We start from the raw sequence: 16,290 nt of genomic DNA, 5'->3' as shown, positions 1-16,290 counted from the left end.
GACTGGGGAACTGAGCTCATTTAATGTTGGTAAGATTTGTAGATTTATTCACTGCATAGTGTGTTGCTGCTCCATTTTTGTTTCTCTTTTCCCTTGCTCTGACCTTTCTCAAACCCTCACTGTATGGATCAAAGATCACCCTATCTCATCATACATCCCAGTTTTTTGTTTAATTATAGATTGGAATGCCTCTTCGCTTTCGGAAATTAAGTGAAGGATGGCGATAGCATCTATTATGATGTGTTTTAGTGGAGTTTCAGATGGATGCTCTGTTATTGTCCTCACACAAAGAAATGGTTGGCCCTGGTCATCGATCAGCATTTGCCAATCTTCCCTGCAATCTTCACCCATGTCAGTTTCTAGAGTCAAGTGATGTAGTAATAGAACAAGTGCTTCATTCATCATCTGTATACTGAGTACTTCTTTGACACGAGCACACCATAAGTCTGATGTTGGCTTAGTGGTTCAGGTAGCTGGTTTGGGATCCTAGGGTCCTGAGTTAGAGCCATGTTGGCTGGTGAATTAACACCAGATGGGGTTGAGTTCGCCTGTCATCCTCCTGAGGTCAGTGAAATGAGTACCAGTGTACTGGTAGAGGGGCACAGCATCAGCAGCACAGCTGTGCTCCAAGAAATGATAGCTACCTGGCAGCTAACCTGCCATACACAAGAACAGAACTAATACACTGGGTGCTTGCTATCCTTCGGAAGGTCTTCTGTGACACGTTTTGAAGGTGTCGTGACTTCACTCTTCTCAACGACTTGGTGCAGTGAATCTCCTATAAACTGAAAAGAAAACTGAGTGTAAAAGCTAATGGCAAGAAAATTTGTCTTTCACAAAACATCATCAGCTGAATCAGTGAAAATATTGTGAGGAAGCATGTACAGCTGGTTCATAAAAGGGAAGGGGTGCAGGTATCCTAAAACACATGGCCAGTGCTGTAGCAGCACAGAGCAATGATTGGACATCTTTGGTCATAGCCCTGAATAGAATAAAATAAATTAAAACAATATTTGGAATGAAGGTATAATTGTTGGGTTATGGTTTATACGATGTTCTTTTTTATTTCTTCCTGAATGATGAAAAATAACAAGTAAAAAGGACAAAAAAGGTCATAGCCCCCATTGTTTTCATAATTTCACAATATGAAGTTGAAGGGCTAGCCCATATTTATGTACAACTAAAATGGTTGCCAATCTAACAGTCGGCCATCTTTGATCAGATCACAAAATAAGGTGATGCGCATGTGTATTCCATCATGTACTGTGCTTTTTCCAAGTTTGAACAAAATCAGTCCATGCAAGTCTGAGAAATGTTTGGGGACAAAATTGAGTAATAAAATGGCCATCAGTTGGCCATCTTGGATCTGATCTCGAAAAAAATGGCATGCATATGTAAACCATCATTCTTTATCTTTGTTACAAGTTTGAACAACATTGGTAAATGCATGTCCGAGAAATGGTTGAGGACGTGTTCAACATTGAGTTTTTAACAACTAAAATGGCTGCCAGTCGGCCATCTTGGATCTCATCTCGAAAAACAATGACGTACATAATATGTACTCCATCATTCTTTATTTTAGTGCCAACTTTGAACAACATCGGAAAATACTTTTCCGAGAAATGGTTGAAGACTTGTTCAATATCAGGTTTGTACTTTTTTTACAACTAACATGGCCGCCAGTCGGCCATCTTGGATCTATTATCGAAAAACAATGACGTACATATGTACTCCATCATTATTTATCTTTATGTGAAGTTTGAACAACATCGGTGAATGCATGTCTGAGAAATAGTCGAGGACGTGTTCAACATTGTGTGTTTTACAGCTAAAATGGCTGCCAGTCGGCCATCTTGGAACTGATCTGTAAAAAAAATGACAAGCCTATGTAAGCCATCATTCATTATCTGTGTGCCAAGTTTGAACAACATCGGTAAATGCATGTTGGAGAAATGGTTGAGGACGTTTTTGACACCGAGGTTTTATTTACACCCAAAATATTTGCTTGTCGGCCTTCTTAGATCTGATCTCGAAAAAAAATGACATACTTACGTAAGCTATCATTCTTTATCTGTGTGCCAAGTTTGAATAAGATCGGTAAATGCAGGTCTGAGAAATGGCTGAGGACGTGTTCAACACTTGGTTTTATTTTTACAAATAAAATGCCCGCCAGTCGGCCATCTTGAATCTGATGTCGAAAAAAAAAATTGACGTGCATATTTATACCGCCATGTGTTGCCCTTATAGTATATGCCATTGTGTAATTTGGTCAACTTTTCATATAGCATCTGGAAACTTGTAATTTTTCACTTCCTATGTTTACAATGAACACAAAAACAGCTGTGTCCAATTTTTTTTATTCATGAGCAGTCACCAAAATCCAAAATTTGAGAAATCGCCATATTTTCCCCATTATAGCACATTCATAGATAATAAAAAATATCTGTTCAGCTAAATTTAACCCAGTTAGGCATTATTTACGAACCCCCCCAAAAGATGACAGCCAAATATGCACAAAAAGGACGTTCTGTAGTACTGAGAACATACAATTTGAATGGATGTGCAAATACAAAACACAAAGATGCTTAGGCATATATAATTATTTAGTCATCCAAGTCCTCATTTTCCTCGTCATCGCTTGAATTCTCATCAATTGCGACATTGTTGCATGTGTCCTCAGCTGCTTCACACTTGCAGAGCTCTGTACAGGCTAGATTATGTGCCTTACAAGAGCACCGTCCACTGCACTTACTGGCGACACAGGAACACTTCACAAGTTCCACCACAGCCTCCGGTGCTGCTGGAACTTTTGAGACAACTGGGACATAGTGGCCGTCCTCCAGTTGTCGCCATCCCAGAGTAACAGGATCCAGTAGAATTGGTACAGCTACTAAGTCTTGCAACCATATGTTGGCTTGTAGGTGTGCGCGCAATATATGCTCAGTGATACATCCTTGAGTCGGAAGTAGCTTCTCCACACCTTGGTTACCCTTCAGCTCCTTGAACATGTGCCACCTCAGTGCCTTGGCTGATGCAAACCCAGAGTTGAACAGCTGACACACAAACTTTTCACATCCAGACAACACCCCTGGTGATGGGTACACTCCAACACCAAGTCCAGCAAGAGCACAGATAACATCTTTGCCTGCCTTCATGAAGACTTTGAAGCATGATGACTTCCCCTTTCCTTTGATGTGACCAGTGGTATCATTACCAGTGAGTGCATGCAATCCTCGGAATGCTGCTGCTCTTTCTGAACCTAGAGTAACATAGATGGGCTTGAGTTTGATTTTTCGTCGTCCATCTCCAGTGCCCATGATGATAACACTGTCCGGCTTCAGATCAGGTATTCTTCGCAGAGCAAGCACGAGCACATCAGTATCACGAGAATATATGTGCACAGTATTGCCCAGATCACTCACTGCCACTGCATACAAGATCAACAGTGTATCAGCTTCCTCTTGTGTACTCGGAATGCTCACCATGTTTGGCTGGGAAGAAAGGATGCCTTTCTGGGTGTGTGTGGTGATCGGCACTTTGCACAATCGAACAGCTTTTTGTGCAAGATACAACACAAGATTGGCTTTTGTTTCCTTAGTGCTCAGAAATGACTTGAAGTCTTTAATGCATGTAGTATCGTCTACTCTATACCCCTTGTCCTGTGTTCTCCCTGCCGTACGAAGCTGTCTGGTTCTGCATAAAATGGTGAATAAGATCGTGGAAGTGCGTGCACCTTTGCTCTCCGTCTGTTCATTTTATACTCTTTCATTGAGCGAATTAATGATGCTGTAGTTGTCAAATACTAGGTATGCATCCATGTAACCAACCGATTTACCATCAACACTTCGAATAAAGCAGTCCAACAGATCTTTACAGGTTTTAATTTGGCTTTTGTACACAACCATCTCCTGTACAAGGTTATGATGTCTATTATAGATATTCTACTGCATACACTGTCTGAAAATAAGACAAATACGATGACAAAATTTGTCATCAAAATTTTTTATCGATTTTCGTCACTTGCTGGCCGCCATCTTGGATTTTTGTCATTAGCAATGTTTGGAAAAATTGGAAACAGCTGATTTGTAGTCCTATGTGACCTTAGGAAGTGAAAAAACACAAGTTTCCAGATTCTATATGAAAAGTTGACCATTGTATGAATTGCTACATAACAACATACACGATTGTGCCAAGCATGAATAAAATCAGTTCACACATGTCTGAGATATGGTTGCGGACGCACACACTCACAAACCATAAGCCCCCGTTTTGAAATAAGTCCAACGGAGGCTAATAAGGGGAGTGGAGTTCCTAACCCTCAATATCCGATTGACCCACTCCATGGTGTAAAAAGATAATAATAAAATTTTAAAAAGCTTCAAACCAAGCATTAATTTATTGTTTGTCAGAATCATCAATCCACATTGTAATCTATTGCTTGTGCACTATATCTAAAGCACCCCTGTACCAACTCCCTGTTCATTCATACAAACTCGTGGGTACAGTTTTCATAATGCTTCAAAAATTAAATTTCCTGATGATGCTCATTGAAGGTGCTGGCTCCATAGTGTATTCCATGCACTGGTCCAAATGAACCAACCAATTATGCTTTAAATGATGAAAATGTCGATCAAATCGTTACACAGAGAGGAGGAGAAAATCATTTGAACCAGAATTGTACAACAGTCCCATAAGGGAATAATGAATGGTAACAAGAGACCTCGAAAGCTCAACAACAGCCTCATTACAGCGGTTGTTTTGCCATTTTTTGATTCAACGTAATCTCATGAACAAATGCTTTATTTAAGTGATTTAAGTTCTACTTCATGACACTGACGCATCTTTTTTTGTGGTGTTGATAGAACAAAAGTTCACATGTTGCAGAATCCCAGACAGAAGCTGTATTGCAATTGGATTGGAAAAATAATGTTTGCGTTGGCAACCATAAAATCACTGAAACAGTTTTGAGACTTAACCATTGCGTTAAGCTTGTTTTTGCTATGTAATGCAAACTAAAAACCATCGGTCGAAACATTGACAGAAACAAAGCAACCTGGGGCTACTCCGAAAACAAATTGGCATCATGCTCATTAGATAAGTCGAGGCTTCACAGTTGTTTTGAACATTTTCACTTCATCAGGAAGGAGGAATGGATGATAAAATAATTTGCACTTTGGCCAGATTCCAGCGTAAAAGGCTCAAAATCCATTGCTTTTATAATTACCTCTGCCACCGAAAGTGAATGAGGTTATGTGTTCACCCCTATTTGTCTGTTTGTCTGTCTGTCTGTTTGTCTGTATCTGTCTGTGTGTATGATATCTCAAAAAGTTGTGAACGGATCTGGATGAAATTTGGTGCACAGGTTGGTTGTGTGATAAGTACGAACTGATTAGATTTTGGTGAAGATCCAAATCCGGATCCGATAATTTTTAAGTGATTCTTCACCATTGAGAGATATGGCGAAACAAATATATCTCAAAAAGTTGTGGACGGAATCGGATGAAACTTGGTGGACAGATATATCCTGTACAGAGACAAACAGACAGACAAACAGACAGAAAGGGGTGAAAAAATAACCTCCTTCACCTTTAGTGGCAGAGGTAATGAACCAGAAACTTCTGGTTCTGGGTTGCTCCACATGCAGGTCATATCTGCAACTGCTCCTGCCTTCTCAAACAATGCTTTAAGTTTTCCGAACCGTATCTGTCGTATTTTTACCTCCGCCACCGAAGGTGGAAGGAGGTTATGTTTTCACCCCTCTCTGCCTGTTTGTCTGTCTGTCTGTTTGTTTGTGTGCAGGATATCTCAAAAAAAAATTGCGGACAGATTTGGATGAAATTTGGTGTTCAGGTTGGGTGTGTGACAAGGACGAACTGATTAGATTTTGGTGAAGATCCGGTTCCGGATCTGACCACGAGAATTTTAAAAGTGATTCTTCACCTTTGAGAGATCGGGACAAAAACGATATATAGCATGATATGTCAAAAAGTTGTGGATGGATTCGGACGAAACCTGGGGGACACATTGCGTGTTTGACTACGAATAAAGGATTCAATTTTGGTGATGATCAGGATCCGAAATTTTTAAGTGATTCGTCACCATTGAGAGATAGAGCTAAACTGATAATATATATCACGATATCTCAAATAGTTGTGAACAGATTCGCATGAAACTTGGTGGACAGGTTAGCTGTATAACAAAGACGAATTGTTTCGATTTTTGTGAACATCTGGATACGATATTTATTTAATTTTGAAAGTGATTCTTCATCATTGAGAGATAAGGCCAAAAACGATATATCGCACAATATTTCAAAAATGGATTGGACCCGATATCTTCCACTGGATCAGGCATTGCGTGGCAGTGGTATGTGCTCTACCGAGTGCCCTTTTAGTTATCCCCCCCCCCCCCCTGGAGGGAGGGAGCAGGATATTGTAATCGTCTGGTTTGTTTGGCTTTGTTTGTTTATCTGTCTGTCTGTTAGCAAATTTACGGCAAAACGGCTTTAGCAAACACTATCAAATTTAATCCACAGGTGGGCAATGAACCATGGACGACCCCATTAACTTCTGGGTCCAATTGGATCAAAGGTCAAGGTCAAGGTCACGAAAAGATCAAAATGGTTTTTCACTCATAACTTAGTCAAAAATGATCGTATTTACTTCAAACTAAGCTTATAGTGAACCTTATTCTATTTGTCACTTATAATCCTACCCATTCCTACAGTGAAAAATGCATATTTGTGAAGATCGGTAGGGTCAGAATTTTTGGGGGTCATGGTCATCGGTCAAAATTCCAATTTTTCCATTAAAACTAAAACATGCTTACGAAAATACAACTGTACAGGAAAACGGCTGGCTCAAACACTGTCAAATTGTATCCACAGGTGGGTAATGAACCTCAGACGACCCCATTAACTTTTGGGTCTAATTAGGTCAAAGGTCAAGGTCATGTCACGAAAAGATCAAAATCGTTTTTCGCTCATAACTTCGTCAATAAATGGGCAGGATTTGTTGTGCCTGGCACCACTTGTTACATTATATTTTTGTCCCAGTGTTGCTGTTTTGAGTTTTCATCCAAATTCCATGTTAAATCTTACCTTATTGTGCTTTATTATCAAATTTGTTTTCTTGTTTCTCAGACTTACTCCATGTATAGCCGGCAATCTTCTTCTTACAAAATCTTTAGGACTCGGCTCTTTTATATACAGGATCCGGATCTCCTTAAATACTAAACACCTGTACACGTCCTCGCATTTACGGTGCCTTTTGAGAGCGTCTATCATGAACTTTTAAATATATTCTTACATTTGCTTTTCAGTTTCGAAAAGTTCATGTTACTATTTAAAGATTATTCCATTTAATGTGTTGCAATTTCGTAAATACACGATTTTCTTGTCATGAACGACAATCGTCCATGACGGGTGCCGCTATTGGCTCAATCAAGGCATGACGAAATATCGGAAGTTGTTGTTGTTGTTTTTCTTTTTTTTCTTCTTCTTCTTCTCTTCTTCATCTTCTTATTCCTCTTCCTGTTCCTCTTCTTCTGGTGAAGACAAAACCTTTAGGACGTGGCTCTTGGACACATTTGTCCTTGTTCTATAATGTTTTGTCCTTTCTGCTTCTTCAAAATTATCCAATTTCCCCTCTTCACTTCAAAAAAATAATAACAAACAAAAAAAACTTTATTTTTCACTGCAAAACATGATGTCATTCTGCCTTACACCTTTACTTCCTGGATTGTACTTCATGTTTCTCTCTCCCTTTTCTCAATATCCCCAAACTGAATCTTTATTGAAGGAAAAGCTTCTTCCTTCTTCCTTTGAAAGCTTTTTAAAACATTTTTAAAATGCAGTACAGTACTTCACCTCTCCGTGTATCTCTGTCCTGAGTATCCCACGTGTTATTATTCATCACAATCTATTCCTCTTATTCTTTATCCTCTTCTTATTCTTCTTCCGAAGGGATATTTTACAAACCTGTCTTTCACCTAAGTCATTGGTCCATGAGCCATCCTCCTGTACCTGGAGAACTTCCTTTATCCATGCCTTCAACAAAAATTCCTTCCACCAATTCAATGATATTTATCTCCGAATGTCCAATTTGTGAAACTTGAGAAGTCCAGTTTGCAGAGATTGTCTGCTCACAACAATCAGATACCCTTCACATGATTTCATGGTGTCAAACCCCTCAGGGTCACTATTCTCCCCACATCTCCTTCAAGCCACGTCATTCCAACCTCACCCCTTCTATGTCTCCCCCTCTTCTGCATCCTCCACCTCATGCCCACTCTTACTTCTACCTCCCTCATCCCACCCTCTAAAGGTTTCCTCCTCATCCCACCCACTCAAAGCTTTTCCCTCATCACATCCCCTCAAAGCTTTTCCCTCACCCCACCAACTCAAATCCTCCCCCACATCCCTCCCCTCTCAGCTTCCCATAGTCCTACCCCCTGTCAGCTGCCCCGTCAAACCCCACCTTCCCATTTCTACCCCATCCCGCACCCTCTCATTATTCCCCGTCCCTCATCCTCCAGCCCCCCTCATCTTACACCATTTCAATTCCTCCTCTCCTGCCTCTCCCCATGTGGAACTGAAACATCCGAGGTCTCTGCTTCAACCTAATAGATCTCTCAATCCAGGCCGCTGCTGAAGAGCTGGAGATCATCTGTTTAACAGACAACTTCCTCCCATAGGAAGTCCCTGGCTCCTTGGTGTCTTGGAGTTGCACTTCATATCAATACTCAAATTCTCACTATCATGTACTGATATTACCCCTCCCAACACCCAGAAGTACCTTTTGTTGTAACTTCCCCTCCACTCCCACCTCCTGTTTGTCTGTGTGCTGTACCATCCTCCTAACAGTGACAACTTCACTTTTCATTTCCATCTCTCTCAGTCAACATGGACCAACTTTTAACAAACAATCCCAACTCTCTCTTCCTCAATGTGGTGACTTCAACCCTGTCGCCATGCCAACTGGCTGGGTGTTGCTATCTCTCACCAGCCATGGCACTGCAGCAAAGCACTTCTTTGACTCCATGGTCTTGATTGAATCGATGAACTTTGTGACCAGGATTTCTGCGAGTGGTAAATTAACGCTTCTGTACTTAGTCGTGACCAACATTCTTGCTAATATGTAATCTTCTTCCTTGACTCTAATTGGTTCATCTAATCACGTGCTTGTAAGAGTCGACATCTCTCTGGCTATTGTCAGAGAGCGACCACAGTGCCAGAGAAACCGACAGTTCACTCAGGCTGACTGGCAGGGATTATTCTCCAAAATCCACTGCCCCTAATATTGATGCAGCCTGGCTAAAAACAACTGCTGATGTCATTGAGATCCCCATAGATTGTTTTGCAGTGCAGTAACATTGAGATGCCTGGTGTTCGCTTAATGGTTTGGGTGGTTGCCTTGGGATCTGAGGATCCCGAGTTCAAACCCCACTCGGCTGTTGAATTAATACCAGGTGGGGTTGACTCTTTCCAAGGTCGGCAAAATGAATGCCAGCATGCTGGTATCCTGTGTCAGAGTGGTATCCCATCCTGGATTGTGCCCAATAGCCAAGGAGACTGCTTCGGTAACAACAACGCTCTGCATATGGATGGATGGACCTGAGCTTTGATTGCACTGAGATGCAGTGAGCTATATTGAACTCCTGCCAATACTGCCTGATGATGCCACCCTGGTCAGCATCCATCACATCCAAAATGCGGTGAAATGGGCGGTGGGTATAATATGTCTTTAAAGTGGAGATTACCTTGGTTGATTGGCTGGAACAGGCAGGTGGTGTTGGGTGGCAGGAAGATAACCTCGACATTTGGGTGAGCCACCTTCAGGTCTGAGTTGTGGCCAGAAGCATTGTCGATGAGCAGAACTTGAACACAAGCTTTTTTTTTTCCCGACAGGTACGTCTCCGCCTGAGGGATGAAACAGTTATGGAACCAGTCCATGAAAATTACTGCCATCACCCATGCCTTCCTGTTGGCCCTCCAAAACATCGGCAATGTGTGTTTGTTCTTCCCTCAAGAACATGCTGGTTCAGAGAATGGTACACTATCATAGGCTTCATCATCCAGTCCCCTTTTGCATTTTCATAGAGGAGAAAAGATACTTGGTTCTTTGCTGATGTTGTCCCCTTGTGCTTAGAGATAAAGGTTTGCATTGGCATCTTTTTCTAAAACAGGCCAGTTTCATCTGCATTGAACACTTGGTTTGGCAGGTACCCCTTCTCCTCAAGGAGCTGTGCGAGTTGATCAGAAAATGCTTCGGCCACTTCGTGGTCCGCGGAGGCACACTCGCCTGTCAGTTTAATATTGTGGAGATCATAGCGCTTCTTGAAGTGGTCAAACCACACCCTGCTCACTTAGAATGGATTGGGGCCACTTGTACCCACATCACTCACACCCACATCACTCATGCTAGTGCCACCCTCGCCAGCGAGGTGTGCATAGATATGCATCGGCTTTGCAGGAATGAGAGGTCCATTTAAAGGCATGTTCTTCTGCACATTGTCCTCAATCCATTCACTGAGTGACTTCTCCATCCTTTCCATGTGGACATCCCGGACGTGGGTGACCACTTTGATGCTCAGTACAGCACTTGCCGCAACACTTTCTCAGATCACCTTCTCATTCTTCTGTTGGTCCAAAGGATAGGTTTGTTGACTCTACAATGTCTGCCAGGAGAAGCCACACTCTGTCCTCTCAACAGCCTGTCGAGCAGCTCTACTTTGTGACTCAGGCTCATTACTTTCTTCTGCATCTTGGCAGTCAATGCATCTCCAGCACTGGTCCTGCAGTTGGGAGCCATGTTTGACCAAAGAGCAAATGAGTAGCACGAGAGGCAAATCACTGGTCAAGGCAGTGGGATAAGAAGAATGATTGAGACCCAGGACATGCTGCACACAAGTAGTCATGCAGGAATTGTGCATAGCTGCGGGAGGGTGAGTAGTCTGCCCATTGTTTGTGGGGGATGTTGGTGGATGCAAATGTTTTCCCAGATGTACTCAACTGGGGAATGGGGGAAGATGTGGTGAAGCGTTTTAATTATGCAAGTGTCCATGCTAACATTTTAGTCAGCAGGTGTCAGATGTGGTGAAACAATTTAATTGTTTAACTCAAGAGAACTGGGGGGGGAGGAGGAGGGGGGACATCCTCAGAAGTTCGTAATAGATTCCATGAAGCATTTCAATTGCTTCTGCAAGTGTACATGCTAATAACGGTTTACTCAGCAGATGTCAGAGGAGGTGAAACATTTTAATTGTGCAACTCATGGGAAAGGAGGGGGGGTGAATCTTCAGCAGCTTGTAATAGATGTGGTGAAGCATCTTTATGATGTGAAAGGTGGAACAAGCTGTGAAGCTCGGTTCCAAAATGGCTGGTGGATTTGGGTTTAGCTCGTGGAGGATATGTTTGTTTCGAAAAAAAAATGTTTTAGATTTGTGCTATGTACATGGCTCGTGGAGGATACGTTTTTGCGTACAGTACTATACTGTACTGTATGTACATACAGCTTGCTTACAGTGTGGCTGGTGGAAGATGTGTTTTAAACCTGTTTTATGTGCACAGCTCATGGAATTTTTATTTTTGTCCGCAAAAAAACTGTCAATACATGAAGCACTGGGCAGCGAATAGTGAATTCGCGAATAGTGGGGTGCGACAGTACATCATGGTTATATACCTGGGATCATTTCAATTGTACTGGGCCATTGGCTAACATCCAGGATTAAGGCACAATGGTGGCACATGATTTTATTGGGGTGGAGTCAGGCCAGCTGTCCATCCAATGGGTGCAAAGCAGTCGGGTGGAGGCAGGGCAGCTGAACACTGACCTATGTATAACATGTGACATTTTCTAAGACGAGAAAGGGCATAACTCTTTGAAAAATTGACGAAACGGCCTGAAACTTGAACTTGTTCTCTTCTGTAACTCGTCTTTATAAAATCGTCTCCCAAGTTTCAGTTGAATATGTTAAAAGGGTATGGGGAAAAAAATTGGGAAAACCACAGGTTTTCACAGACGGACGGACGAACAGATGGAGAGCAAACCTCCAGTCCTCTCCAGTGAAATTGGTAGGGAACTAATAAAGGGAGAGATGGTGAAGACAAGATCTGAAAATTTTGGGGATAAGTGAACTAAGACGGATTAGTTTTGGGCAGTTTCAATGTGAAGATTACAAAGGGTTCTTTTCTGGTGATGGAACCCGTAAAAGAAATGGAGTGGCAGTGATTTGTAATGAAAATACAGTGGGGTCAGTATTGGGATACAACCCAGTCATTTATAGGTTCACATCAGTGAGGTTGAAACGACATCCAGAGAACACCATCATCATTCAGATGTATGCTCCAACTTCTGCAGCAGATGAAGAAAATGTGGTGGGTTTTATGGAAAGTTGCAGGAACTGGTAGAACAGGTGCCTAAAGGAGATGTTTTAGTTAGTATGGGAGAATAGAAAGCAAAAATTGGAGGAGCACGAGCACCAGGTATTGCCGGAAAGCATGGACTTCGTATTCAAAATAAGCCAGGGGAGCAAATGCTGGAGTTCTGCAGAGAGAATGAGTAAGTAATTGCAAACACATGGTTCAAACAACCCAAGTTTACACTGTACACATGGACTTCACCTGATGGGCAACATAGAAATCAGATTCACTACATTCTAATCAATATAAGATGAAGAATTGTTGTGCAATCTGCCAATACTCTGCAGGTACAGACTGTCGGACAGATGATGAACTCCGTGTGGCAAAAATATGACTCAAGTTGAGAAAGGTTAAAACAAAAATCAAAAACTCTGACCAGACATGACCTTGTAAACATATCTAAACAATCTATACTATAAGAGTGATGTTTGTCTGTCTGTCTGTCTGTCTGTATGTCTGTGTCGCAATCTTTCTCAGAGATGGTCAAACAGATCTTCATCAAACATTTGGAGGTTCCTCAGTGAGTGCTGGGGAGTGTTGGAGGCAAAAAATGTTTTTTCTTAAGTTTTGAAAAAAAGGTTTGATTTTTTTTATGGATTTCTTCTTTAATCGGTATATCGTGCCCATGCCTTTGTAGCTATGTGAAAGGTAACATGAAAATGATCCCCAACCCCATTCCTTAGTGGGTGCAGTGAAGTGTTTTAGGCCCCACAAAAAAATTAGAAGAAACAAAATTTGATTTCTTCAAAATGCCAACAGGATTAGAACAGCACCGAGCAACACTGGGTACCCTTCTAGTTTGCAATAAAGTTGAAAAAAAAAAACCTTTACAGAGCTGAACTTGGTTGACAGAATGCCAGACAAATAGTGGCAAGAGATTGAAGACATTGTAAAAGAAGAGGCCAAACACATTTCCAAAAGCAAGCAAAAAGAAGAAGGCTAAATGGCTGTCAGAAGAGGTAATAAATATTGTGGACAGAAGAAGAGAGATGAAAACCAAAGGCACATCAAGAGAGGACATTAAGCAGCTAAATGCCAACTTCCAACAACAAGCGAGGAAAGACGAAGATAAATATTTCAGAAGCATGTAAAGGGATAGAAAGTGACAACGGAGTGGGGAAAACAAGATATATATTTTAAAAGATCAGAGAGATCACAGGAAAGTTTAGGTCTAGGATTAGGTTCCTTAAGAGTAGAACAGGAAAATATCTCTCAGAAGAAACACAGGTGAAAGGAAAATGGAAAGACTCGTATACAAACGAGATCCAGAAACTCCATACAAACAAGATAATAATATCCCAGGTCAAAAACACCAGTAAAGACCAGTAGCTTACTGGTCAACTGGTACCAGTTGAAAACCAGTAGCCAACTGGTACCAGTAAAGCCAGTTGGTTTCTTACTGGTTTTAATATGGAAATTGGAATAGAGTGATATATTACCAGTTGAAATACAATTGTATTTAACTAACTGGTATCAACTGGGACCAGTACATTGCAACTGGTATCAACTGGAACCAGTAAGACTTTAACTGGTACAAATATGAGCTACTGGTTTTTTCAACTGGGAAATTGGAATTCTGACTGAATTTAACTGGTACCAGTTGAAACCAATAGAGACCAGTTAAAGACCAATTAGAACCAATACAGACCAGTTGAAAATGTGTACTGGTTTTAACTGGTTTTTTGACCTGGGATGATGGCAACTTTCGAAGAAAGATAAGAAAATATGAGCAAGAACTGTTCTGTTCTTGCATATGGCACCTTGGCTGTCAGTTAGCTATCATTTCTTGGAAGCACAGCTGTGCCACTGATGCTGTGCCCCTTTCCCAGTACACTGGTACTCATTTTGCCGACCTCAGAAGCATGACAGGCTGAGTCAACCCCACCTGGTGGCGATTCAGCAGCCAACAGGGCTTGAACACAGTATCAAAAGCTCCCAAGGCAGCCACCCTAACCACTAAGCCAACACCAATCTGAACAAGAACTAATAGTGATATAATGTCACATAAGTAGAGCCCTGAAAAAACTAGCAAATGGAAAAGCACAGGATGCCGATGAAATTCCAACATAACGACTTGTAAGGTACTTGCGAAGGAGGCAATCAGAAATATAACAGTACAACGATCTGGAGCAGGATTGTTTGGCCTAAAAGGTGGAAGCAGTTTGTTTAAGTAGCATTACCAAAGAAAGGGGATGCAAGAGAATGTTTTCAAATAACCGAACCATTGTCTTGATTTCACATGCTCGTAGGATATTACTAAAGATCATTCAACGCAGAATAGAAGATTTCATTAACCCTAGTCCTCCCAACATATTTTACAACGTAATCGTACCAACAAGGGTCTTTTCGGACCCCAACTCAAAAACAACTCAATTTCACTAAATCTGCCAAAGTTTCACATCAATGACCAAATATGGTGTTTCATTGATAAGGTCAACAAACATAAGAAGAAAAATAAAAGACATAGGGGCAATAGCCCTGAGCACTTACCTGGTAGTGGCTGGATAAGATAACAAGGGAACCACTGGTAGGCATGGATGACCCGCACAATATGTAACAGACAAGAAAGTAAATACCTATGGATTATTTTTTAATGCCATGAACAAATTTTGGGACATCACGTGTGATAAAGGTTATTGTCAAGCTTCATAGAAATTGTGTGTGTGGTTTCAGAGAAGAAAGCAAATGTATATTTTGGGGGGAAATTCCCCCCCCCCCACCATCACTCCCGTAGACCCCTTCAGACCCCGATTTTCTTTTTAATGGTGTGAATAATATTTGGTACATCACGGGTGATAAAGGTTATGGTCAAGCTTCATCGAACTTGTGTATATGGTTTCGGAGAAGAAAGAAAATGCATATTTTGGGGGGCAACCCCCGTAAACCCCCACAGGACCCGATTTTTTTTAATGCCATGAACAAACGTTGGTACATACAGGGTGATGAATGTTGTGGTGAAGTTTCATCAAAAATGCCTGTTTAGTTTCAGAGAAGAAGTTGCAAGTACATGTGGATGGACAGACGGACAGACAGACAAACGACGCACGATCCTATAAGCACCCCGGAACTTTGTTCCAGGTGAGCTAATAATTATAAAATCTAAAAATTAACCTTACTACTGGGGACTATTATAACCCTATGTCAGAAGCACTAAATTTCATTCAATCTGCTGAAGTTTCACATCAATGAGGAAATATAATTATTTTGATTGGTTAATGTTTTGGTGATAAAATAAACAAACAGAAGCACAATTTTTTTTTAGATCGAATCCATATTATCCATTTGATCCATATGATCTAATCATATTGTTTCTGGATACAATCGAACGAAAACACTTGGTATCTTTTTGGACCCCAGAAAGGGTTTGCTTGCAACTCTGTGCAGCAAGGTGGGAACTTGAAACATCATATATATTTATAACTGGACCATACAGGTAAACAAACTCATAATATACACTGTTAAACTAATGCAGAAATAACACATCGATATGTATGCCTGGAGTCCAAAAAGAACCCTGTTGGTAGGACATTTTTGTGCATGTACAATGTTTTGTCAGGTCAGGTATGGGAGCATTTACCAGAGCATCGCGTCGCTGCATCCACTTTCTGCCGGTACTCCAGGGGCATCCTTCTGGCCATCCTCCAGGCAGATGCCTGTTCCATCCCAATCTCCTTGAGATGCTGATCAATCTGCTGCAACCATGAGGTACGTTGTCGGCCTACTGGCTTCCTCCACTCATGAGCCTCTATTGCCCAGAGAATCTGGTGAGCAGGATCAGCATCAGGAAAATGAGCCACAAGTCCATACAGCCGCAGCTGATGCTCACAGACTGTGCAGGTAACAGATCTCATTTGAATCTCTCTCAGCAA

The sequence above is a fragment of the Eptatretus burgeri genome, chromosome 6 (assembly GCF_056783735.1).
Source record: "Eptatretus burgeri isolate ZD-2024b chromosome 6, Ebu_testis_v1, whole genome shotgun sequence".
Lineage (NCBI taxonomy): Eukaryota > Metazoa > Chordata > Myxini > Myxiniformes > Myxinidae > Eptatretus > Eptatretus burgeri.
Note: the sequence above shows the minus strand (reverse complement) of the source record.